At 39.0% G+C, this 26,928-nt stretch overlaps 1 long non-coding RNA gene across 1 annotated transcript; it reads left to right on the top strand.

Moving 5' to 3' along the window:
• Positions 1-1,052: 1,052 nt before the first annotated feature.
• On the top strand, positions 1,053-8,364 carry LOC144994046 (uncharacterized). Its single transcript, XR_013657424.1, has 3 exons — positions 1,053-1,466; positions 4,558-4,684; positions 4,890-8,364. It is a non-coding gene; the product is annotated as an uncharacterized LOC144994046 (long non-coding RNA).
• The last annotated feature ends 18,564 nt before the right edge of the window (positions 8,365-26,928 follow it).

Genomic DNA, 26,928 nt, shown 5'->3' with positions numbered 1-26,928 from the left:
CCCCCCACACACACACACCAGCTGCCAGTTCATATGCTAACTAACCCAGAAGTGAGGTGACAAGAGTTTAGACACAAGAGGGAGGGCAGACTGCTTTTTCATTTGTTTTGTATGTCTTTCATAGATTTTTATGAATAATCATTGCTTTTCTAGTCATGTAAAATGCAATTAACCTAATATTTTATCTTTTTTTTTTACAAACAAAACATATGAATGTGCTCCAAAACAAAACCCAACTCTCAGTACAGTTCTACAGATGTAACATAAGACTTAGACAGTAAATGTCTCTTTTATCCTTTTTTAATCAATGCTGCAACTTCTTTTCCTTAATATAAATCCAATGAAATTAAACTACAAAACCAAAAAACACAACGTATAGCAAATTTCTCTAAATAAATTATGTGTATATACAATATGTAGCACTTTTAAACAAAATAATAACAAATCCTTCCAATACAAGCACAGAAAAATGGAACACAAAATTTAAAACCCAAATTTGAAATGGCAATTTTAAAAAGATAATTTTTTCAGCCTGCTAAAAGTGCACAATTGTAAAAGCTCTTTTATATAGACAACTGTTTGGTTGCTTAGAGCTCTAAGTATAAAAACAATGCCTTTATGGACGTGGCACGGATGGCACGGATGTTCAGCAGGGTAAACCCCAGGAAAGCAGTTGGACCTGATGGAGTTCCCGGAAAGGTTCTGCGGGCCTGCGCCGATCAACTCTCCCAGGTCTTCACAAAAATCTTCAACCCGTCGCTAGCTCAGGCTTTCATCCCTGCTTGCCTGAAGCAATGACGTCACAACCCCTGATTGGGAAAAGTTTCTTGTGAGAATTATCTAACAGAATCACCCACAAAACATTTTTTTAACACAGACATAACACAAAGAAGACAACACACCACCACTTTGGGATTGGAATGTAATTTTATTAGATTTTAACCCTTTGGAATCAAACTAAAAACGGAGCTGTCTGATTGGTCCATGGGAGAACTCATGCCAATGGGGCAGAAACCCAACAGCCAGAATGTTCCCTAACGGACTAATGATCAATACAATAATTACTATAAAATGTTCTACACATACATACGGAACTAAACGAAGTAGAACATCTATTATTTCATGAAAACAATAACATGTAATCAACCTACTTCATCAAATACGAACGATAAAAGGCATGCTGGGAAACCATGAGTGAAGCAGCTGGTCAAGACATTGATCTCAGGGTGTATTCATCTCAGCCGTCCCTCTGCTCGACCCCTGCTGGACGACTGGAGAATCACACCCCACAGAGTATTTTGCTGAAGCCTGCCGAATTTGAGCAAATCAGTTCTTTTTAGAACTTCCTCATTTCCTCTACACTTCGATCTTCGACGCCCCTGACCAGCAAGGAAGACTACCGGACCCCCAGTGAGAAGAACTCGACCCGGTTAGACGCGCCGCACCAGGACGCCTTCAGTTTGACTGTAGGTTTGTCACCACCATTTTGAATTTCCCCGCGACTTGTAAACGAACCGTTACTTTAAATCGACCATCGAACCTTTTTTACATGGCCACAATGACTACTCACCTTCTGATAATCAATTTTATTGAATAAAAAACCGTAAAAGTTGTTTAAAATCGATAAGACGAACGTAAATAATTTGACCTTTTACTTCGTTGAACCGGGAGTGATCGCTTCCATTATGATGCGAACGTAAGTTTTAAAGACTTTTTAAAGCAAACCAACCGACGAATTTTCTTTTTAAACGGACACAAACGTACAAAATGACATGTAGAATCGATTCTGATCGACAAACAACAAGTTTCTATCCGTTTCAGAGATCGTTTTTTTGTAGTCTATCCAACCGCGGTCAAGTGAGCCGACATCTGTGGAAGTGCGGTCACGCCAGCCGTCACTGACTCTTTGCATGCGCGTTTACATCATAGTTTACGGTACACACGTCCAGCGAGCTGGAAAGACGGCATAAGCGCTGATATCACCCATATCAGTTACCCATTATAGAAATGACATGTACTGTACTCTGAAATAAATGAGAGTTATTGCATGCCCTGTATGGTTATTTAATGTAAAAATGTTTTCATTTGGATTGCATGTCTGTTCATTCCATAATAAACCACCAGAAATAACGTGTTTTGTCTGAAATATAATCAATCAGACACATTCTAAAAGTGAGATTTAACACTGACAAGAGTGTTTTGTGGGTTGTTGAGCATGACATGGAATGGTTCACATGTTCTATTATGACTATGTAAGAGGAAGCCTGAATTGGTCTAATATGTCAATATCTTTACTTTTCTACAGTCAATTTTCATCAAACTTGCTGTGATGATCATGAACATCATTACCAACAATAATCCAGTGAAAGTTTTGCGTCACCTTTGAAAAAAGTGGTATTTTGGATGGTTCACATGTTTTACTTTAACCACAAAGGCTGGATGCTTAGGAGAACTATAACTTTAATTTCTCTGATATTCTCCAGTCATTTTTCTTTAAAATTGCTGGGATGATCATGAACATCATTATTAACCATAATCCACTGAAAGTTTTGTGTCACCTTTGAAAGAAGTGGTATTTTGAATGGTTCAAATGTTCAACTATGACTATGTATGAGGGAGGATGAATTAGACTATAATGTCAATATCTCTAATACTCTCCAGTCAATTTTCATCAAACTTGCTGTGATGATCATGAACATCATTACCAACAATAATCCAGTGAAAGTTTTGCGTCACCTTTTGATAAAGTGCCCTTTTGAATGGTTCACAAGTTTTATTTTAACTATACAAGCAGGATGCTTAGGTGTACTATAATGTCAAAATCTCTAATTTTCTCCAGTCAATTTTCTTCAAACTTGCTGTGATGTTAGTAAACATTATTACCAACAATAATCCAGTGAAAGTTTAGCGTCACCTTACAAAAAAGTAGCATTTTGTAAGGTTTACATATTACACACTGTCTGTGAATGAGGAGACCCGAATTGTTCTATAACTTTAATATCTCTAATTTTCTCCAGTCATTTTTCTTCAAACTTGCTGTGATGTTAGTAAACATTATTAACAACAATAATCCAGTGAAAGTTTTGTGTCACCTTTTGATAAAGTGCCCTTTTGAATGGTTCACAAGTTTTATTTTAACTATACAAGCAGGATGCTTAGGTGTACTATAATGTCAAAATCTCTGATTTTCTCCAGTCATTTTTCTTCAAACTTGCTGTGATGTTAGTGAACATCATTACCAACCATAATCCAGTGGAAGTTTTGCGTCACCTTTTGATAAAAAGCCCTTTTGTATGGTTCACATATTACACTTTAACTACATTTGACGGAGCCTGTATTAGACTATAATGTCAATATCTTTCATTTTCTCCAGTCACTTTCCTTCAAACTTGCTGTAATGATCATGAACATTATTACCAATAATAATCCAGTGAAAGTTTAGCGTCACCTTAAATGTAGCAACTTTAGAAAGAGTTGACAGGACCAGATGTGATTTTACTAGGAGTTTCTTCATTTCTGCTTGATTCCATTCCATGTCATGCTCAACAACCCACAAAACACTCTTGTCAGTGTTAAATCTCACTTTTAGAATGTGTCTGATTGATTATATTTCAGACAAAACACGTTATTTCTGGTGGTTTATTATGGAATGAACAGACATGCAATCCAAATGAAAACATTTTTACATTAAATAACCATACAGGGCATGCAATAACTCTCATTTATTTCAGAGTACAGTACATGTCATTTCTATAATGGGTAACTGATATGGGTGATATCAGCGCTTATGCCGTCTTTCCAGCTCGCTGGACGTGTGTACCGTAAACTATGATGTAAACGCGCATGCAAAGAGTCAGTGACGGCTGGCGTGACCGCACTTCCACAGATGTCGGCTCACTTGACCGCGGTTCTATCCACCATCTTTGTAGTTCTCGTTGAATTATTCGAACATTGTTTTTACGGTTTTTAAACCACATTAACAAGCGAAACTCCTTTCTAATTGATTAAATACATGTCAGTTCACATATAATACCTTTTAAATGCCTGCTGACCCGTGAGTATTTCCACTGAAGATCAGTTCCAACCTATTTTGTACTTTTTAGGTTTTAGGTTCAATTTTCAGTGTTTAATAATCTCATATAGGACACATGTTAAATTTATTTGTGTATAAATGTTTTCAAATAGTCAATTATTAGTGTATGGCAGCCACTATGAATATATTTGCAGGAACACACACAGATCTTAAAATGGCTGCTTGGCCTGCTGATTGATTTTAAAGTTCTTAGTAGTTTATAAATATTTTTATGGTCTTGGGCCTTCATATTTATCTGATATGATTTTAAAGTATGAGCCCCTGTGGACCCTGAGGTCCTCTGATACAGGCCTTTTGGTTATCCCACACACGGCAAGGCCTCATTCAGTTGTAATGGACCTCCTCTATGGATTAGCCTCCCAAAGAGCATTTAGCATTTTATGTCTATTAAAGTTTATGTACTTATTTTTTTTTAATAAATGTTAATTTTTGTTATTTCTTTTACATTTTATTTGTAACTCCAGAGTTTTCCTCTGAGGGATCTTCCACACCAGTGACTGAGCCTTTGTCTCGACAACAAAGAGAGAGGAGCTGTTTGCTGGTTTTTCCAGAGCACCTTTTTTTTGTAAGCCATTAAAGAGTTTGGTAAAGGTAAGTTAAATTTGCAGTGTTTAATAATCTATTATAGGACACATGTTACATTTATTTGTGTAGAACTATTTTCCAATAGTCTGAATATATTGTTTTATGTTTTTGATTATGGGTCTGTGTGGTATAAATGTATTGCTTTATGTATACATAATAGAAATGAGAATCTTATTTTAATGGTGGTTTCATTTTTATATCTTTTTTTTAGATGCCACGAAAGAAGGGATTTAATATGCGTCGCACCAAAGTGTGCAAGGTTCAGGAAGAAGGTAAAACTTCTGGTTGTGTGTGTCAGGAGCAAATACAGAAGCCTTTGATTTCTGGAATGAAAGTAAGATTAACAAATTCAAGTGATAGTACAACATCACTTACATGTTGTGTTGTGGCTGCAATCAACCATGTTGTTGCTCCAGTGTGTACATGGAGGGACGCTGATGTTGATAATATTAGAAATGAAGGTGTGCAGTTGGTTTGTTCATTTAATGGAAGTGATGGATGTATAAACAATTCCAAAAAGTTATTCAAGGTTTCTGAAAAGCTCAGTGTGTTTGGAAGAATTTGGGATGTTGCTATCAATGAGCCTGTGTATTCTAGTGATTCAAAGAGTGAAGATTTTTCACTGTTGTATGAAATGATGCAGGAGCGACTGATGGAGGAAGATCTGTGTTTGTTGGATTTGCAGGGTTTCGTTTGTGCTGTCATTCATCACAAAGAGTATTTTGTTGTGGTTGATTGTGGTGCACGAGATTCATCTGGAATGTTTTCTAATATTGGAACATCTGTGGCTGTTTTCAACAGTTGCTTTAATGACTTGATGTTGCACATTTGGAACTTGAAAAAGTCTTTGAATGCAGAATGGTTTGGCATTAGTTCAATGTTTGTGAAAGAAGCTTCTTGGGATGGGTGTAATAATACATTTGGTTTGGGAGCAGAGGATGCACGTGTGAATCAGTCAGTTTTGGGCAAAAGACAGACTGGTTTTATAAAAGAACATGTTCAGGAGTTAAATGACAAAATTGTGGTTGGCGAACAATGTAAAGTGTTAATGGAATGCAAAAATTCATTGAAAATTGGAAAAAAGGGCAATAATTTAAAAAAAAAATCATCTTCAGTGATTTTAAATGAAAACAATTGTAACAGATTTGACACAGAACGTTGTGTAAGGGGATCTTTTCATCAAGGAGATCGGCAGCTTCAAAACAGAGGTGTGCAGTGCATGGCAATAGCCCTGGTGAGTTTGGCTAAACACACGGATCGTAGTGTTTTTGAGTGGGAGGCAACAGACTTGGACCATGTTGTGTTTCTTGGTGATCAGCTGTACTCCTCGGTGTGTGAAAACAAAATCATCCCTGGAAATTTGAAGTTTTTGTCAGTACCTGATTTGCCCATGGATTCTGAAATTGATGGTAAATTATTTAAGTTTGAATATGGTGAATATGTTTCTGGGATTGTTAATGTGAGTAATGGTAAATTTGTTGACAGTGGTGAAGTGATAACTCTTAAAAAGGGACTGGAGCACATGCTTGTCAAGTATAAAACATGTTTTTTGACCATAGGCAGTAGTACTTGTGCTGTTATTTCAGAAAACGGCCATTATGCTGTGGTGGATTCACATGCACGCAGTGGTACTGGAATGGCAGATGTAAATGGAAGAAGTATTATCATGTACCTTCCTAGTCTTAATGATTTATACAATTATATTTGTTGCTTGAGTATTTCACTTGCAGGGAAAGAAATGGCTTTTGAAATTGCATCCGTTGCTGCGACTGACAATGATCATAGTGAGAAAAATAAACAAAGTGTGCTTGAGAAGGATTGTAAAACTGGATTAAATACTGAGTCACAGTTTGGTTTTGGGTGCAGTTTAGATGTTCAAACTAGTTCCTTACCGTTGCCTGAAAGTAACAGAAAGCGTAAGCTTTTAACTGGGCAATGTGAATCAAAGAAGACAAAATGGTATGATGCTAATGAAGCTAGTTTGGATGTTGAGTTTATTGGTGAAGTTTCATCAAAGAAACTTGAGTTTTATCCTGTTGATTTTGATGTTACACAAGCATTGTGTAAACAACTGAATGTGCATTGTGAAAACACTGCATGTGCTAACCCTCTAGAGGTTGGCATGTTGGGAATTCCATGTCAAACTGATCATATAGTAGCTGATGGCAATTGCTTTTTTAGGGCTGTGTCCAAAGTTATTAGTGGTACTGAGAAAAATCACATAAAGTTAAGACGTTCAGTTGTTACACATTTACAAAAAAATGTTGGAAATTATAGTTCTCTTTTGAGATCTGAAAATATGTCTGTGGATGAATATCTCAATGTTTCTAAAATGAGATTTTCTGGTAGTTGGGCTACAGAGGTTGAAATTCAAGCTACAGCTGACTACTTGGGTGTGAGTGTGTATACGTATCACAATGAACGTTGGTTGAAATATGCCTGTCAACGTAAAGCTATCTCTAAACAAGGCATATATCTGCAAAATATAAATGAGTGTCATTATGAAGTTGTAACTTGCGTTCAAATTTTTCAGCAGCAGCGTTGTTTTGGGTTTTGTAAATCTATGGAAAATAATATTTTGGGTCATATGAGGCAATGTAAAAGGAACTCAGAAATGCTTTCAGAAGGAGATTGCAAGAGTGTTAAACATAGCAGGTCTGAAGTTGGTGATTGTAACGATGTTTTGTGTAGTGCATTGGTTAACAATGATCACCAAAACAGTGAAATTGTGCAAAGTAATAATTTAGTTGAAAGTGTTTTCAGTTTTCATCCATTGTCATTCGAGTCTGCAGTTTTGTTGTCAAAACATCTGGATTTGGATTTTGTGAAGCAGAATGAAGACATTCCAACTAATAATGTTACGCTTGGTTCTATTTGTAAGACAGAGGTCCTATTAAATGATGGCAATAGTTTTTTCCGAGCTATTTCTCGAGTCATTAGTGGTTCTGAAAAGTGTCATAGAAGAGTTCGACTGGCTGTTGTTAAGTTTATGCTAAAAAATAGTGACATTCATATGAAGTTGCTTTGTCAAGGATATGCCACAGTGTCTGAGTACATTCTGAAGTCACGTATGAAATATGTTGGCAGTTTTGTATCTGAGATTGATATTCAAGCTACTTCAAATTTTTTGGGAGTAGAAATTTTTGTACACAATGGTAGCATATGGAGAAAGTATAATCCTGTGAACAAAATACTTGGAAATCAAGCAATTTATTTGCGGGAATGTGATAAATATTTTGAGGTTGTTGTTTGTGTTCATTGTAGTGGTAAAGCTGGATGTGCCAATTGGTGTAAAAGCAATAGTATTTGTTCTGAGAAACCACTGCTTAGACGCCGTTCTTTTCAACCATATGTTACTTGTGATTCAGTTGCTGAATCTTCTTTTTCAAAGTATCTAAAAAAAAGGAAATCGTTTTACCAGAAAGTGCAGTATCAAATAATTGAACTGCATAAACAGAAGAAAAAAGATATAAGTAAAAGGAAATATGCATCTGATTCTTTGCATAGATCCAGAGCATTGGAATTGAGTAAAATAAATTATAAGGAAAATGCTATCTATAGAATGTGTGTTAAACAACGTAGTTCTGCAAAATATAGAACTGATGTATTACACAGAGATCGTGTTAAAAATTTGAGTAAAAACAAGTATAAATGTGATTTGTTACACAAACATAATGTTAAGGAAAGGAGTAAAAGAAAATATCAGAGTAATGATACTCATAGAGAAAATGTTAAAGCATTGAGTTCTAGAAAATATCAGAGTAATGATACTCATAGAGAAAATGTTAAAGCATTGAGTTCTAGAAAATATCAGAGTAATGATACTCATAGAGAAAATGTTAAAGCACTGAGTTCTAGAAAATATCATCAAGATCCTCACTTTAGGAAAAGTGTGGTGGATGGGATCAAATATAAGCGACAATTGAATAAAAAACAGTTGGAAGAGTTTGATGTTGTTATGAAACAATTTTTGGATAAAGTTAAAGATGGACCTGGGTTTGTTTGTTGTGTATGTCATAGGTTGTTATTTGAACATCAAGTCTTACATTGTAAAAAAGAGTCGTACAGTAATGCAGGACTTGGACTTATCGCTGATCAATGTATCACGTCTGATTATTTGCATATCTGTAAAGGAAACTGCTCAAAAAATTGTGAATGGATGAAAACATCAAGAAGTAAATTGTGGATTTGTTACACGTGCCATGCTAAAATCAAAAAAGGTAAAGTACCAGCTGAGAGTGTTAAAAATAACTTAGAACTTGAACCTATACCAGCAGAATTGGCATGTTTAAATCAATTAGAACAACATTTAATAGCATTACATATTCCATTTATGAAACTGTTGGCATTGCCCAAAGGTGGGCAGAATGGCGTGCATGGACCTATTACTTGTGTTCCTGCAAATACTGAACAAACAACTTATTTGTTACCACGCATGTCTATTGAGGGTTCTCTTGTGCCTGTGAAATTAAAACGGAAGCTTACTTATAAAGGACATTATGAATATCAGTATGTTGATTCGGAACGTGTTAAGCAGGCTTTACAGTTTTTACAAAGCCATAATTCTTATTATAACAACGTGAAATTTAATAATGATTGGATTAATGGTTTTTGTAAAGAAACATCTGATGTGGTAGAAAAAGATGTTGAATGCACTGCAAATGTTGACGATTCAAATGTTTTAGGAGATGAACTTCTGCATGATAGACAGCAGCATTGCATGTTCCAGGACACTTGTCTAATGCCAGTAGACATTGGTCAAGAGGCTTTGGATCAATATTTTGATCACATTTTGAATGTAGCTCCCGCTGAAGGCAATAGTCCGGTGAAGTTGTTGTCCGATATTACAAATGAGGCTAAATGTTTTCCTGTGTTGTTTCCTAAGGGTGGACCAACATTTCATGATGGAAGACAACATCCTTTAACTCTATCACGATATTTTAACAACAGGATTCTTAATGCTGATTGTCGTTTTGCACAAAATGTGGAATATATTTTTTTTGCCCAATATATGACAGAATTAGAAAAGGTCGTTTCAAATGTTTCGATTGCAGTAAGAAAAGGTAAGTATGATTTTAAAAATAAACGAGTAGTTACTGGAGAGTTGTTGAATAGTGATGATTCTATTAAAAGGATGTTGGAATTTGATGATGGGTACAGATTTTTAAAACCAATCAGAGGTACGCCAGCATTTTGGCAGGCGGCCCAGAAAGACCTCATGGCTTGTGTGAGGCAGCTTGGAATCCCCACATGGTTCTGTTCATTTTCTTCAGCTGATATGCGGTGGAAGAATTTACTTTCCTGCATTCTGAAGCACGAAGGTAGAACTGAAACTGTGGAGCAGTTGGAATGGGCAGACAGATGTGAGCTTTTGCGTCGTAATCCTGTCACTGCTGCTCGGATGTTTGATTTTCGTTGGCATTGTTTTCTGAAAGAGGTTCTTATGTCGCCTGCATGTCCTATAGGAAAAATTAAGGATTTTTTTTATAGGGTGGAGTTTCAGCAACGAGGCTCACCACATCTTCATTGCCTGTTTTGGATAGAGGATGCACCTGTAATTGACAGAAATACAGATGCTGAAGTGATTGCATTTATTGATCGTTATGTGACTTGTGAGTTACCATCAAATATTGACTTACTGGAAATTGTTACATCTGTGCAAAAACACTCTGAAACACATGCAAAAACATGTAAAAAAAAAGGAACTGTGTGTCGTTTTAATTTTCCTAGACCACCTTCTGCACGTACGTTCATATCACGTAGCACAAGTGCTGAAGAGACACAGTCTTGTCAATGTGTGTTATCAGAGAAAGAGTCTTGCAACTGTAAAGAAAATGCACAGACACAGCAACTGAAGAAAAAAGAGGCTTCTGCATTGATTGCACACATTAAAGCTGCTCTCTCAGCTGATGGGCCAACTTATGACAATGTTGAAGATTTGTTTGGATCTGTTGGGTTAAACCAAAGCACATTTGAAACTGCATATAACTGTTGTGCTCGGAAAACCCATGTTGTGCTGAAACGTCAGATCAATGAAGTTTGGATTAATCAATATAGCAAGCCACTGTTAAAATGCTGGAATGCTAATATGGATATACAGTTTGTTGTCGATGCATATGCATGTGTTGTGTACATCATTTCTTACATCTCTAAATCAGAGAAGGAAATGGGTTTATTATTGCAGTGTGCACAAAAGGAAGCAAGCAGGGATGGAAATGCTTCTGCCAAAGAGAGTCTAAAAACATTAGGCAGTACATATTTGCACAACAGAGATGTATCTGCTCAAGAAAGTGTTTATAGACTGACAAATGCACATTTGAAAGAGTGCTCTCGGAAAGTTGTGTTTCTTCCTGTTGGTGAAAATACTGTTAAAATGAGTTTACCGTTAAAAGTACTAAAAGAAAAAGCATCAAAGCATTCTGTTAGTACAGATGATATGTGGATGACAAGCATTGTGGATAGATATAAGAACAGACCTAAGAGTGATGATTTTCCTTCAATGTGTTTAGCAGTATTTGCTTCCGAATTTCGTGTGTTGTCAAAAAATGAAAGTGCTGCTAAGCGAATAAAGTTGAACAACAACACTGGATATGTTGTGAAAAGAACCCGCACACAACCTGCTGTTGTACGTTACGTTAAGTTCTCTGAAACAAAACAGCCTGAACTGTTTTATCAAAGCAATCTGCAGTTGTTTTTGCCATACTACAGCGATAGCCAGCTGAAACCTCAAGGTTTTGAAACGTATCAAGACTTTTTTCATAAGGGCACGATAAGACTTGGTAATTCAGGTCTGCAGTTGGTAAAGTCCGTGGTAACATTAAACAGAAGTAAATTTGAAATTGATGGTGATAAATTGGTTAATGCTCAGCAAGGGATAGATAATGCTGGTGTAGTTGAAGATGGCTGGTGTGAATTATGCCCTGAGCAAGAATTGGAAAGACTTGAGTGTCAAGAGTTGTTGCAGAACCAAAAAAGTGTAGATGATGAACAGGAATTTGATATTCCTGATTTAAGAGTTTCAGCTCAACATAGCCATTTCTTTCAACTGAATAAAACAAAAATGCCTCGTAGTGATGGCTTGGCTTTAATTCGCTCTTTAAATGAAATTCAGATGGATATTTTTTACCAAGTGAGAAAATGGTGTGTGGAAAAGGTTTTGGGAAAAAAGCCAGAACCATTCCACCTGTTCATAACAGGAGGTGCAGGGACTGGTAAAACTCACCTAATTAAAGCAATACAATATGAATCAAATAGACTATTGTCTCCTCTTTGTCGTCATGTAGATGACATCTGTGTTTTGTTGACAGCTCCCACAGGAATTGCTGCGTTTAATGTACAAGCAAGTACTATACACAACACTTTCTGTATTGGTAAAGATGTCCGCTTACCTTACACACCACTGGGTGAGGAAAAATTAAATTCTTTACGTGCCATTTACAGCAGTTTACAGAGTTTGATAATTGATGAAATATCCATGGTAGATCATAATTTATTAGCATATATTCATGGGCGTCTGAGGCAAATAAAGCAAACTGGTAACTCTGCATTGTTTGGAAATGTTTGTATTATTGCAGTTGGGGATTTCTTTCAATTACCTCCAGTGAGAGGAAAACCATTGTATGTAGAAAATGTGGGTATGGATCTTTGGTGTGGTGTGTTTAAAATTGTTTGCCTGGAAACCATTGTACGCCAAAAAGATCAGGAATTTGCCAAATTACTCGGCAGAGTTAGGACACGATGCAAAGGTACTGAAATGTTAAAAAGTGATATCCAACAATTGAAGTCACGTGAAACGGGAGAAGGCAGCGCTGCTTTACATATTTTCCCAACTAATGGTCAAGTAAATCAACATAATTTAACCCATCTACATTCATCCTGTCCAGATTATGTAACTATTAAAGCTCAAGATTATGTAAATTGTAAGGAAACAGGTAGACAAGTGTTACTAAGTGGTAATCATTCAAACGCTAACAATACTTGTTTAGCAGGAAGACTTCTTTTGGGGAAAAATGCACGTGTCATGCTTTGTAAAAATGTTGATGTGGCAGATGGTCTTGTCAATGGTGCATGTGGAATTGTGACTGATATTGTCTATAGAAACTCTGACTTTCCACAAATTGTTTTTGTGAATTTTGATAATAAAGACATTGGAAGACAACGGAAGAAACAGTATGAAAATCATCCAGGGCTTGTCTCAGGTTCTGTAGCCATTGTTCCAGAAGAGGAACGACTCACAGGAAGAGGTGGTCTGAGACGTCAGTTTCCTCTAAAACTTGCTTGGGCTTGTACTGTTCATAAAGTTCAGGGTCTTACCATTGATAATGTTGTTGTGTCTTTGAAAAAAACCTTTGCTCCTGGGCAGGCTTATGTTGCATTAAGCCGCGTAACAAGTTTGTCTGGTTTAATTATTCAAGATTTTAAGGAACAGGCCATTTATTGTAACAAAACAGTTTCTGAATATGTGGCAAACATGCCTCAATATCTAATAAATAAAGAAAATCTCACTTCTAGTTCATGTGACTTTAGCATTTTCCTTATGAATGTGCAAAATTTAGAGTGGCATGTAAAGGACTTAGCTTTGTGCACAAAACAGTTACATGCTAACTGCATAGCTGTAACTGAAACATGGCTTCCAAATGCCCCTTTTACTGATGCATTGAACATCAGTGGCTACAATTTTTATAGTATGCCACGCTCACTGTCTTATAGTGGAGTAGATCCTAGACTGAATGTCATTAAAGGCTTAAAACATGGTGGTGTTGGAATGTACACCGTTGAAAATATCCTGTTTGAACATGTAGAGGTACAAAGTGTAGATATTGAATGTTTAGTGCACAGATTTATTAAATCGAACATAGTCGTGGCAGTTCTGTATCGTCCACCATCATATGCCATTTCATTATTTAGAGAGAACCTTAAGAAATTAGTCGATCTGTTGGAGCCCCTGGGTGATACCATTGCTATAATGGGTGATTTCAATGACAATCTAGTAAACTCGAAGACAATAACTGATTTCATGGCACATAAAGGTTTTATTCAACTGGTTTCTGAAAACACAACGTTAAAAAATACGATAATCGATCATGTGTACTTAAAAACAACAAAATATAAAGTCGAATGTACAGTTGTACAAACATACTTTAGTGATCATGATGGGATTCTTTGTCGTTTTAAACATGTAAGTGACTGTTGATGATTGTGGCGAAGGAGAAAGGGACATCTTTATCTCTTTTAAGTCACAAACATCTGACTTAATATAAAACGTCAAATGTTGAACTAAATACATGCTGGTGTCAGTTATTGTGGCGAAGGAGGCGGGGAGAAATGACGCATCTGCGACATTTTTATCTCTGTTAAGTCACAAACATCTGACTTAATGTAAAACGTCAAATGTTGAACTAAATACATGCTGGTGTCAGTTATTGTGGCGAAGGAGGCGGGGAGAAATGACGCATCTGCAACATTTTTATCTCTGTTAAGTCACAAACATCTGACTAAATGTAAAACGTCAAATGTTGAACTAAATACATGCTGGTGTCAGTTATTGTGGCGAAGGAGGCGGGGAGAAATGACGCATCTGCGACATTTTTATCTCTGTTAAGTCACAAACATCTGACTTAATGTAAAACGTCAAATGTTGAACTAAATACATGCTGGTGTCAGTTATTGTGGCGAAGGAGGCGGGGAGAAATGACGCATCTGCGACATTTTTATCTCTGTTAAGTCACAAACATCTGACTTAATGTAAAACGTCAAATGTTGAACTAAATACATGCTGGTGTCAGTTATTGTGGCGAAGGAGGCGGGGAGAAATGACGCATCTGCGACATTTTTATCTCTGTTAAGTCACAAACATCTGACTTAATGTAAAACGTCAAATGTTGAACTAAATACATGTTGGTGTCAGTTATTGTGGCGAAGGAGGCGGAGAGAAATGACGCATCTGCGACATTTTTATCTCTGTTAAGTCACAAACATCTGACTTAATGTAAAACGTCAAATGTTGAACTAAATACATGCTGGTGTCAGTTATTGTGGCGAAGGAGGCGGGGAGAAATGACGCATCTGCGACATTTTTATCTCTGTTAAGTCACAATCCTCTGACTTTATGGAAATGTGGTTTCTTTTCCTGCATCTTGAATACATATTAGGCATTACAAATTTACATTTTTTTTCTGTAGTTAGCAATTGAGTAAAGAATCAAAATGCTTTTTTTTTGCATATTTCTAAATTTCAAACCATCTGACGTACAAACATATTCGAAGTACTTAAAAAGTACTTTAGAAAGTAATTGAAATTTATTTATCTATTGCATTCCTATGGCCTAGTTATTCATGATGCAGGTTTTGCTTTCCTTGCCATGTGACCTCAAAAAAAGCAAAAGACATTGGTAATGGTACTCCCAGTTACTGGGATGGGGTTCGATTCCCTACAATGTCCATGTTCTGAGGTCACATAAACACTTTTTTAATGTTAGTGCATATATGTGTCTTCATGAAATAACTCTCGTCTATTTTTAATCATAGAGAAATTTCTATAAATCTCGTCATAGGAACATCCCCACAGTAACCACCCTGACTGGAACATCAACGTGGTCCACTTCACAGCCGTGAGGCTGCAAAGTTAAACTCCAGCTGCCCCAGCAAGTGTGACAACTGCAGCAACAACCACCGACCAAGCCCTGACAGAAAAGATCCCCACAAGGAACACTGCAGGCTGTTCCATGAAAAATATAGTTTTGCCATTGCCTTGCAGATCACAGTTCAAGTGATTTAGTTTTCCAGTAATATCAGTCAAACTGCGAGTTCAGATTTACCATATTCATATTAACCATATTCAGCAGACTGCTCCTCCAATAGCACCTTGAAAATCCTGTGCCGTTTTGCTTTGCAGCAGAAGTTGATTTCACAATAGGAGTCATCATGTGTCTAGAGCCAATCACTTCTGCACATAGGGCCTACTGGTGAATGACGCAGCAGTAATGAAGACATTTTGGGAAGTCTGGGTCAGCTTTACAGTGAGTGATGAAACCCGTTTTTCTATTGATCATAGCAGGAGCCCTGTCTGCAGTCACTGCTACCAGCTTTTCTAAAGGTACCTTTTTCTGCACAAAAATTCCTTCACCATGTTATACATTTCAACTCCTCTTGTAGTTGTCTGTTAGGGCAGTTGTGTCAAGAGTTCTTCTCTTGTGGACTCCAAAAGTTTGTACTGCTGCTGTCCACAGACTCATCACATTGGACATCAAACCACCTGCACTTTGTAAGATCCCGGTCCAGCTAATTAACCAAGTTATCAGACATAGCTGACACTTGTCTAAATATTGTAGTAAAAATTAGAAGAGTTCAATTGTTCTCATCCTTAGGGACAGTGATGGCAATTATCATCATTGATTGTTTCTCAAACTGAAAACAACAAGCAACAGAATACAGTTCTCCCCCCACCCCCCCCCCCACCCCCCACCCCCCACAGGCTGCTGTCATGTTAACATTAGCTTGGAGCTCCAAAAAAGAACAAGAAAGAACAAAGAGAATGGCTCGAACAAGGCGTTGCTCACGGGGCGGTCGCTCGTGCCAGGCGGTCGCACGTGCTCGGGCCCGCTAAATGCTACTTGTAGCTTTAATTATTATTATTATTATTATTCTTCCGACTTTTCCGTCGCCTTTTTGAGGCCTTTAACATACCCCAAAACTCACCAAATTTTGTATACACATCAGGAGTCGCGAAAAATTTCATCTTTTATAGGAGAACGGCATAGGTAAACAAAAATGGCTCGATAGCGCCACCTGCAAAATTTGTTTTCGCGAGCACCTCCATATGCTTTATAGTACAAACCTGATTTTAACAGGGCATGTTCATCGGATAGAAACCTACAAAAAAGTCTCTTGGGACCAAGCTGTCAGTCGCACAGGAAGTCTGATATTTTGATGACAATATGTCATTTTTGCTGTATTTTGGTCATTTGCAGGCCTCGCTCTAGAACGAACTCCTCCTAGAGATTTGAGAGTAATGACTCCAAACTTTGGTTTTGTAAACTAGACACATGTCCGATGTTAAATTGCAAAGCTTTTAAGTTTTTATGGATGTTTGTGACCATGGCGGCGCGTCAAAATTGGAGGTCGTTTCGAAAACACGCCATGAAAAGAAAAATGGCCATTACTCAGCCATGCATAATCCAATCTGATCCAAAATTGATGTGCATGATTGTAGTCTGACTCTGAACACATCTGCAGTGAAAAAATCTGGAAAAAGTGTAGCGCCACCTGCTGGCAAGAGGAAATGACATGTTTTACTTGGAGCATCACTACTCCGAGTAGGATGAGCCGACACACCTGAAAATGACGTCCACCTGTTGAAAAGCCATTGAAGTTTACTCTGACAAAAAACCATAACTTTCAATGCGGGGGTGTGGTCGTGACAGAGCGGCAAAGTTGGGCATCTCGCTATGCACACAAAAGTTGCTCTCACGTGCACATTCCTTGTCCAATCTCACTGAAATTCAATGGATATGATGAAGCTTCTATTCTGAACCCATGGATATGACAATCTTGGACGAGCTCTATAGCGCCACCTAGTTATTGCATTGGGCACATTCTGCCCTGTATTTTCTCTTTGCTTTGTCCGATGTGCATGAAATTAAAACTGGAGATACTCAGAAGGGTCCTCTCTCATCATGTAAAGTTTCATGGGTGTACACCTGACGGTGCCTGCGTAACAGGAAGTGGTCGATTATGTGCACCCAAATAATAGAAATTTATTATAAATCAGCCGTTTGTCTCAGGAAGCTGAGATTTCAGAATTAGATGCCTTTAATAACCTCCAGCTTTGATATGTAACACTATAGGGTCTACGAGAAACTTCATCACTTGATTTTTTTAATGAAATTTTGGACTGAACAAAGATTTTTAGCATAAATTCTGTTTAGGTTATCAGCACCAAGAATTCAACTTTCATAGGCATTTATGTGCTACTGCTTCCTAAAAAAATTCAGAATGATTGAAGTTACAGGTGACATCTTAGAGAGCATTACATCCAAAAAGGTCCGAAAACGTCTTTTTAGGCAAAACTACAAACACCTATTTTTTTTCATAACTTAATCATCATATATCAACACCATTTATTTTTTTAAATGTAGGGATCTGTGTTTGCTGCCTTCCATATTTTTTTCAGAAGTCCAGGTGAAACAGATGATTTTAAAAAAATCCTGATTCATCCCAAAACCTGTGCTTTTTCCGTCTGGACTCCAAACAAGTGTGTTTTAAAATTACTTATGCTTCAAATATCCACACCAAGTTTCACACGCATATAGCTGAACATGTCTAAATGCTTCTTGAATATTCTTTACAGATATAAAATGAACTGGTCAACTGTAGGATGTCATTTCCTCTTACATGCTTAAGTCTTTTCCTCATGCTGCAGCCTGCTCCTCAATCATCCCTGTTGCTGGAGTCAAATTTCACCCCCCCCCCCACACACACACACACACCAGCTGCCAGTTCATATGCTAACTAACCCAGAAGTGAGGTGACAAGAGTTTAGACACAAGAGGGAGGGCAGACTGCTTTTTCATTTGTTTTGTATGTCTTTCATAGATTTTTATGAATAATCATTGCTTTTCTAGTCATGTAAAATGCAATTAACCTAATATTTTATCTTTTTTTTTTACAAACAAAACATATGAATGTGCTCCAAAACAAAACCCAACTCTCAGTACAGTTCTACAGATGTAACATAAGACTTAGACAGTAAATGTCTCTTTTATCCTTTTTTAATCAATGCTGCAACTTCTTTTCCTTAATATAAATCCAATGAAATTAAACTACAAAACCAAAAAACACAACGTATAGCAAATTTCTCTAAATAAATTATGTGTATATACAATATGTAGCACTTTTAAACAAAATAATAACAAATCCTTCCAATACAAGCACAGAAAAATGGAACACAAAATTTAAAACCCAAATTTGAAATGGCAATTTTAAAAAGATAATTTTTTCAGCCTGCTAAAAGTGCACAATTGTAAAAGCTCTTTTATATAGACAACTGTTTGGTTGCTTAGAGCTCTAAATATAAAAACAATGCCTTTATGGACGTGGCACGGATGGCACGGATGTTCAGCAGGGTAAACCCCAGGAAAGCGGCGGGACCTGATGGAGTTCCCGGAAAGGTTCTGCGGGCCTGCGCCGATCAACTCTCCCAGGTCTTCACAAAAATCTTCAACCTGTCGCTAGCTCAGGCTTTCATCCCTGCTTGCCTGAAGTCATCCACTATCATCCCGATACCCAAAAAGTCCTCATCCACAGCCTTCCTCACGGACTTCCGCCCAGTTGCACTCACTGCTGTCATCACAAAGTGTCTGGAGCGGCTGCTCCTGGGACACATCAAAGACTCCCTCCCTCCAATCTTCGTCCCCCACCAGTTTGCTTACAAAGCAAACAGATCAACGGATGATGCCATTTCCATCACCCTCCACACTGCGCTGAGCCACCTGAAACTGAAACTCTCAAGGTGGTGTCAGGCTAATAACCTCATCCTGAACACCACCAAGACCAAGGAGATCATCCTGGACTTCAGAAAAAACAGAACAGATCCACCCCCACTCTACATCGATGGAAACTGTGTGGAGAGGGTCCACAGCTTCACCCTCCTGGGCACCACCATCTCTGCTGACCTCACATGGTCTAACAACACCATGACTGTCATCAGGAAGGCCCAGCAACGCCTGCACTTCCTGAGAAAACTTAGGAGGAACGACGTCAGCCAGGAGCTGCTGGTAACGTTCTACCGCTCAACCATTGAGAGCATTCTGTCCTATGGCATCACAGTGTGGTTTTCCCACTGCACTGAAGCAGAACGGCAGAGTCTCCAGAGAGTGGTAAAGACAGCGCAGAGGATCATCGGCTGCCCCCTCCCCTCACTGAAGGACATTTACCAGTCTCGCTGCCTCAGCAGAGTGACTAGCATCACCACTAACTCCACCCATTCTGCTTTCCCTCTGTTTGAACTGCTGCCCTCTGGAAGGAGGTACAGGTCCATCAGAACCAGGACAAACAGACTAAGAAACAGCTTTTTTCCACAGGCAATTATCATACGGAATGCACATACGTCCACCAACCACACCTCACTCTAATTTTACTACAATGCGTGCAATATCCTGACTGTCTAACCGGGTCACTGTGCAATAACTTGATATTTATTAAGCTGTGCTCACAGCAACTCATGTAATTCCATTCTATTTTATTCACAAATATTTAATATTTAACAGTTTCTGTCCATATTGTTCATTTTTTGTTAAGAGTTGTAAATACAGAATTTCTTTTTCTATTCTATTTTTATTTTTATTTTATGTAACTCCTTCACTCCAAGGCTGCTGCAATTTCATTGTATCCCCATGTACAATGACAATAAACGATTCTGATTCTGATTATATCACTTAGACACAGATGGAGAACCATATCAACTGGATTGGTAACAGCAACAACCACCGACCAAGCCGGCAAGCCCTGGCAGAAAAGATCCCCACAAGAAACACTGCAGGCTGTTCCATAAAAAATATAGTTTTACCATTGCCTTGCAGATCACAGTTGAAGTGGTTTAGTTTTCCTAAAAAAATTCAGAATGATTGAAGTTACAGGTGAACTTTTAGACAACATTTGATCCAAAAAGGTCCGAAAACGTCTTTTTAGGCAAAACTGCAAACACCTATTTTTTTGCATAACTTATCTTTCAAATATCAGCACAAAAAAATTAAAAACGGTAGGGATCTGTGTTTGCTGCCTTCCATATTTTTTTCAGACTTAAAAGTGTAACAGATGATTTATAAAAAATCCTTTTTCATCCAAAAACCTGTGTTAAATCTGTCTAGACTTAGTATTAAAAACTCTCCAAGATGAATGTGCCTGACTCCACCTGCAGGTGGATCACAGACTTCCTGACGGACAGACAGCAGTATGTGAGGCTGGGGAAGCTCGTCTCAGATACTCGGACCACAAGCACCGGATCCCCCCAGGGCTGTGTCCTTTCACCCCTGTTACTCTCCCTGTACACAAACAGCTGCACAGCTGGTCACCTGTCTGTCAAACTCCTGAAGTTTGCTGACGACACCACACTCATCGGCCTCATCTCTGACGGAGATGAGTCGGCCTACAGGAGTGAAATAGCCAGGCTGGTGTCATAGTGCAGCGCTAACAACCTGGAGCTTAATGCTCTGAAGACAGTGGAGATGACAGTGGACTTCAGGAAGGCCCCAGCCCCCCCCCCCCCCTGTCATCCTCTGTGACTCCCCGGTGACCTCTGTGGAGTCCTTCTGCTTCCTGGGAACCATCATCAGCCAGGACCTCAAGTGGGAGCAGAACATCAGCTCCATCACTAAGAAGGTCCAGCAGAGGATGTACTTCCTGAGGCAGCTGAAGAAGTTTCACCTCCCTGAAAAGATGCTGGTAGACTTTTACACCGCCATCATCGAATCCACCCTCACGTCCTCCATCACAGTCTGGTTCGCTGCGGCCACGGCCAGAGACAAGGCCAAGCTGCAACGCGTCATCCACTCAGCAGAGAAGGTGATCGGCTGCCACCTCCCGTCTCTCCAGGAGCTGCACATCTCCAGGACCTGGAGGCGGGCAGCCAGGATTGTAGCCAACCCCTCTCATCCAGGACATAATCTCTTTCGGCCCCTCCCTTCTGGCAAGAGGCTCCGGTCCATCAGGACCAGGACCTCGCGCCACAAGAACAGCTTCTTCCCCACTGCAGTCAGCCTGCTGAACAGTACCCCAACTCCCCCAGGTGACCCCCCCTCCCCCCCCCCCCCCCCCCGCCCACCAAAGGACTGTCGGTGCCACTTACAGGCCCCACCATCCCAGCCCATCTGTGCTCCCACTTTAATTCACCTTACTCTACTGTATATAGTGTGTTGTTGTTGTTAACTTAATTTTTAACTTATTCTTAATTGCACTATACACCAAGTCAAATTCCTCGTTTTGTAAAGTGCGCTCTACTGAACCTGGCAATAAAACTTTTTCTGATTTCTGATTCTATTAATCATTGTTTTTTATTCATTCAAAATGCAATTAAATCAATATTTTATCTTTTTTCTTTTCCTTTTTCTTTTTTTTTATCTCTTATATCCTTTTTTATAATCAATGTTTGAACTTCTTTTCCTTTCTATTGTCATGGTTTCAGTTTGTTGTCTTTTTTTTCGCTTTAGTTCTTGTTCTGTCTTGTTTGGTTCTGTTTCCTGTTTTATTTTGAAAGGTTTCCTGTCTTGTCATGTTTTTGAGTTTTACTTCCTTTGGTCCCCATCTGCCCTAATCGTGTTCACCTGTGTCTTGTCTGCCCTGTCTGTATATAAGTCTTGTCTCTGCCTTCCTCCTGTGCTGGTCCATTAACTTCTGCTCATGTTGATCACGTCTTCTTGTCTGGCGTCCATGTCCCTTGCCATGCCACAGTAAGTTTTTGTTTTTAGTTTTGTCATCCTGCTCTGCAGCGCTTTTTGTTAGTTAAATAAACCCACTTGCCCTGAACCCGTTTGCCTCCCGTCTCTGCGCCTGGGTCCTACCTGCTGTCGAGCCTCCCCCCCACACGACATCTATACATCCAATGAAATTAAACTACAAATCAACAAACACAACTGATAACAAATGTCTCTAAAAAATGATGTGTATATTTGCAGAACCTTAAAAACACCAAACAAATAACAAATGCTTCCCAAATAAAGCACAAAAAATGGAACACAAAATGTAAAACCCAAGTTAGAAATTGCAATTTGAAAAGATACTTTTTTCAGCAGCTTTTCAAAATCAATCACCAATTCTACTCTTCTGTGGATGAAACAAAGAACTCCAGAACAATGAAGCCATTTCTCTAAGTCTCTCTCACCTTCAGTTTTAAACAAGGTCTGTGAAAATCCACCATACATTGGTCACATGAACTCAGAGACCTGCTAAAAGTGCACAATTGTAAAAGCTCTTTTATATAGACAACTGTTTGTTTGCTTAGAGCTGTAAATATAAAAAAAAAATGCTTTTCTATCACCTAGACACAGATGGAGAACCATATCAACTGGATTAATATCAGGGTGGCATGTTTAGACAACATGAAGCTGTCCATCACATTTTTGACCTAAACATGTAAACACATCCTTGGCTCTGCGGTTAGGAAATGGTATTTGGGAATCTCTTTATACCAGGAGCCAGCCTGGCCATTGGAACATCGCCACAGTGCCCATCCAGACTGGGACAGCAACGGGGTCCACTTCAGAGCCGTGAGCTGCTGTGTTTAACTCCAGCTGTCCCAGCAAGGGAGACAACTGCAGCAACATCCACTGACCAAGCTGACAAGCCCTGGCAGAAAAGATCCCCACAAGAAAAACACTGGCTCAGGCAGGCTGGTCAAAAAAAAATAGTTTTGCCATTGTCTTGCAGCTCGCAGATCAAGTGGTTTAGTTTTCCAGTAATGTCAGTCAAGAATGCAAGTTCAGATTCACAATGTTCATATTCACCATATTCAACAGACATCTCCTCCAATAGCACCTTAAAAATCCTGTGCTGTTTTGCTTTGCAGCTGAGGTTGTTTACGATTTTCAGAATAAGAGTCATTATATGTCCAGAGCCAATCACTTCTGCACATAAGGCCTGCTGGTGAATGACGCAGCAGTAATGCAGACATTTTGGAAAGTCTGGGTCAGCTTTACAGTGAGTGATGAAACCTGTTTGTCTATTGATCATAGCAGGAGTCCCATCTGCAGTCACTGCTACCAGCTTTTCTAATGGTACCTTTTTCTGCACAAAAACTCCTTCACCGTGTTATACATTTCAACTCCTCTTGTAGTTGTCTGTTAGGGCAGATGTGTCAGGAGTTCTTCTCTTGTGGAAACCAAAAGCTATGCTGTACTGTTGCCGTCCACAGACTCATTACACTGGACGTTAACCACCTGCACTTTGCAAGATCCCGGTCCAGCTAATTGGCCAAGTTATCAGACATAGCTGACACTCATCTAGACATTGTAGTGGAAATTGAATGAGTTCTATTGTTCTCATCCTTAGGGACAGTGATAGCAATTATCATCATTGCTTGAATTTTTTTCATGCTATATGCAAAAGTCTTTGTCCCTTAAGGCAACAGATTACAGCCCCCCCCCCCCCCCCCCCCCCAGGCTGCTGTCGTATTAACAATAGCTTGGAGCTCCAGAATGGACAAGAAAAAACGACGAGAATGGCTCGAGCAGGGCGTTGCTCACGGGGCGATCGCTCGTGCCATGCGGTCGCACGTGCTCGGGCCCGCTAAATGCTACTTGTAGCTTTAATTATTATTATTATTAGGGCCCGAGCACGGAGTGCAAGGACCCTATTGTATCTGTTAGAGTTATTATTATTAGGGCCCGAGCACGGAGTGCAAGGACCCTATTGTATCTGTTAGGTTTATTATTAGGGCCCGAGCACGGAGTGCAAGGACCCTATTGTATCTGTTAGGTTTATTATTAGGGCCCGAGCACGGAGTGCAAGGACCCTATTGTAATTCGAATGTTTATTAGGGCCCGAGCACGGAGTGCAAGGACCCTATTGTATCTGTTAGGTTTATTATTAGGGCCCGAGCACGGAGTGCAAGGACCCTATTGTAATTCGAATGTTTATTATTATTATTATTATTAGGGCCCGAGCACGGAGTGCAAGGACCCTATTGTATCTGTAAGAGTTATTATTATTATTATTATTATTATTATTATTCTTTTTCTTCCGACGGAAGAATCGCCTTTTTGAGGCCTTTAACATACCCCAAAACTCACCAAATTTGGCACACACCTCAGGAGTCGCGAAAAATTTCGTATTTTACAGGAGATTGGCATGGGCGCACAAAAATGGCTCGACAGCGCCACCTACAGTGACATTTGTCCCGAGCCCCCGCATATGCTTTAACATACAAGCTTGATTTTTTCAGGACATGTTCATCAGATGGAAACCTACAAAAAAGTCTCTTGGTACCAAGCTGTCAGTCGCACAGGAAGTCTGCTATATTGGTGTCAATATGTCATTTTTGCTCTATTTTGGACATTTGTAGGCCTCCTTCTAGAACGAACTCCTCCTAGAGATTTGTGAATAATTACTCCAAACTTTGGTTTTGTAAACTAAACACATGTCCGATGTTAAATTGCGAAGCTTTTAAGTTTTTACGGATGTTTGTGACCGTGGCGGCGCGTCGGATTTCAAGGTCATTTCGAAAACACGCCATGAAAAGACAAATGGCCATTACTCAGCCATGCATAATCCAATCTGATCCAAAATTGATATGCATGATTGTAGTCTGACTCTGAACACATCTGCAGTGAAAGAATCTGGAAAAAGTGTAGCGCCACCTGCTGGCAAAAGGAAATGACATGTTTGACTTGGAGCATCACTGCTCCAAGTAGGATGAGCCGACACACTTGAAAATGACGTCCACCTGTTGAAAAGCCATTGAAGTTTACTCTCATAAAAAACCATAACTTTCAACGCAGGGGTGTGGTCGTGACAGAGCGGCTAAGTTGGGCGTCTCGCCGTGCACAGAAGAGTTGCTCTCACGTGCACATTCCTTGTCTAATCTCACTGAAATTCGATGGAGGTGATGAGGCTTCCATTTTGAACCAATGGATATGACAATCTTGGACGAGCTCTATAGCGCCACCTAGTTATTGAAAAACACAGTTTTTGTCGCATTCTGACCTATCTTTTCTCTGTGCTTTTTCCGATGTTCATAAAATTACAACAGGAGATACTCACAAGGGTTTTCTCTCATCGTTTAAAGTTTCATGGGTGTACACCTGATGGTGCCTGCGCAAGCCACCGCCAAACAGGAAGTGGTTGATTGCGTTGCAGTCAGATAATTAAAAATTCATAAAAAATCAGCCGTTTGTATCACGAGGCTGAGATTTCAGAATGAGATGCCTCTTACATATCTCCAACTTATATAGACAGCACTTGCATAAGTGCACAAAAACGGCTCGATAGCGCCACCTACAATGTTTGTTTTCGCGAGCCCCGCCATGTTCTTTAACATACAAGCTTGATATTTACAGGACATGTTCATCAGATGCAAACCTACAAAAAAGTCTCTTGGGACCAAGCTGTCAGTTGCACAGGAAGTCTGCTATATTGGTGTCAATATGTCATTTTTGGTGTATTTTGGTCATTCGCAGGCCTCCTTCTAGAACGAACTCCTCCTAGAGATTTGTGAATAATTACTCCAAACTTTGGTTTTGTAAACTAAACACATGTCCGATGTTAAATTGCGAAGCTTTTAAGTTTTTACGGTTGTTTGTAACCGTGGCGCGCGTCGAAAATGGAGGTCATTTCGAAAACACGCCATGAAAAGAAAAATGGCCATTACTCAGCCATGCATAATCCAATCTGATCCAAAGTTTATGTGCATGATTGTAGTCTGACTCTGAACACATCAGAGGTGGAAGAATCCGGAAAAGGTGTAGCGCCACCTGTTGGCAACAGGAAATGACATGTTTTACTTGGAGCATCACTGCTCCAAGTAGGATGAGCAAACACACCTCAAAATGACGTCCACCTGTTGAAAAACCATTGAAGTTTACTCTGATAAAAAACCATAACTTTCAAAGCGGGGGTGTGGTCGTGACAGAGCGGCAAAGTTGGGCGTCTCGCCATGCCCAAATGTTGCTCTCACGTGCACATTCCTTGTCCGATCTCACTGAAAATCAATGGATATGATGAAGCTTCCATTCTTAACCCATGGATATGACAACTTTGGACGAGCTCTATAGCGCCACCTAGTTATTGCATGGGGCACATTCTGCCCTGTATTTTCTCTGTGCTTTGTCCGATGTTCACAAAATTACAACAGGAGATCCTCACAAGGGTATAAGTTTACTCTGATAAAAAACCTTTCAGCTGTTTGTCTCAGGAAGCTGAGATTTCAGAGTTAGATGCATCTAACAAAGCTCCACGTTTGATAAGCAGCACTATAGGGTCTACGAGAAACATTTAACCACCTTAATCACCCTATTCTGTTGGCAAAGCAGTAGAGACGTGGAAGACTCTGTAAAATGGAACATTAATGTATTTCATTGAGGAAATTAAATCTCATTTTTTGAATGTTTCTATTTATTTTTGATGTCTTACATTTTAGTTTATGAAGTATTTTTAAATGCTGAAAAATCTTGTGTTTTTTTTTTACTGGGTGAAAAATGAAAGTATTTAATAAATGAAAGTATTTTTGTTTTCAAACAAGTGATATGGTTTGACTCTGAATAA

Source organism: Oryzias latipes, chromosome 7 (genome assembly GCF_053564925.1).
Source record: "Oryzias latipes strain Hd-rR chromosome 7, Olatipes_Hd-rR_3.1".
Taxonomy (NCBI): domain Eukaryota; kingdom Metazoa; phylum Chordata; class Actinopteri; order Beloniformes; family Adrianichthyidae; genus Oryzias; species Oryzias latipes.
The sequence above is the reverse complement of the archived record's forward strand: the minus strand, read 5'-3'. Positions and strand labels throughout refer to the sequence as shown.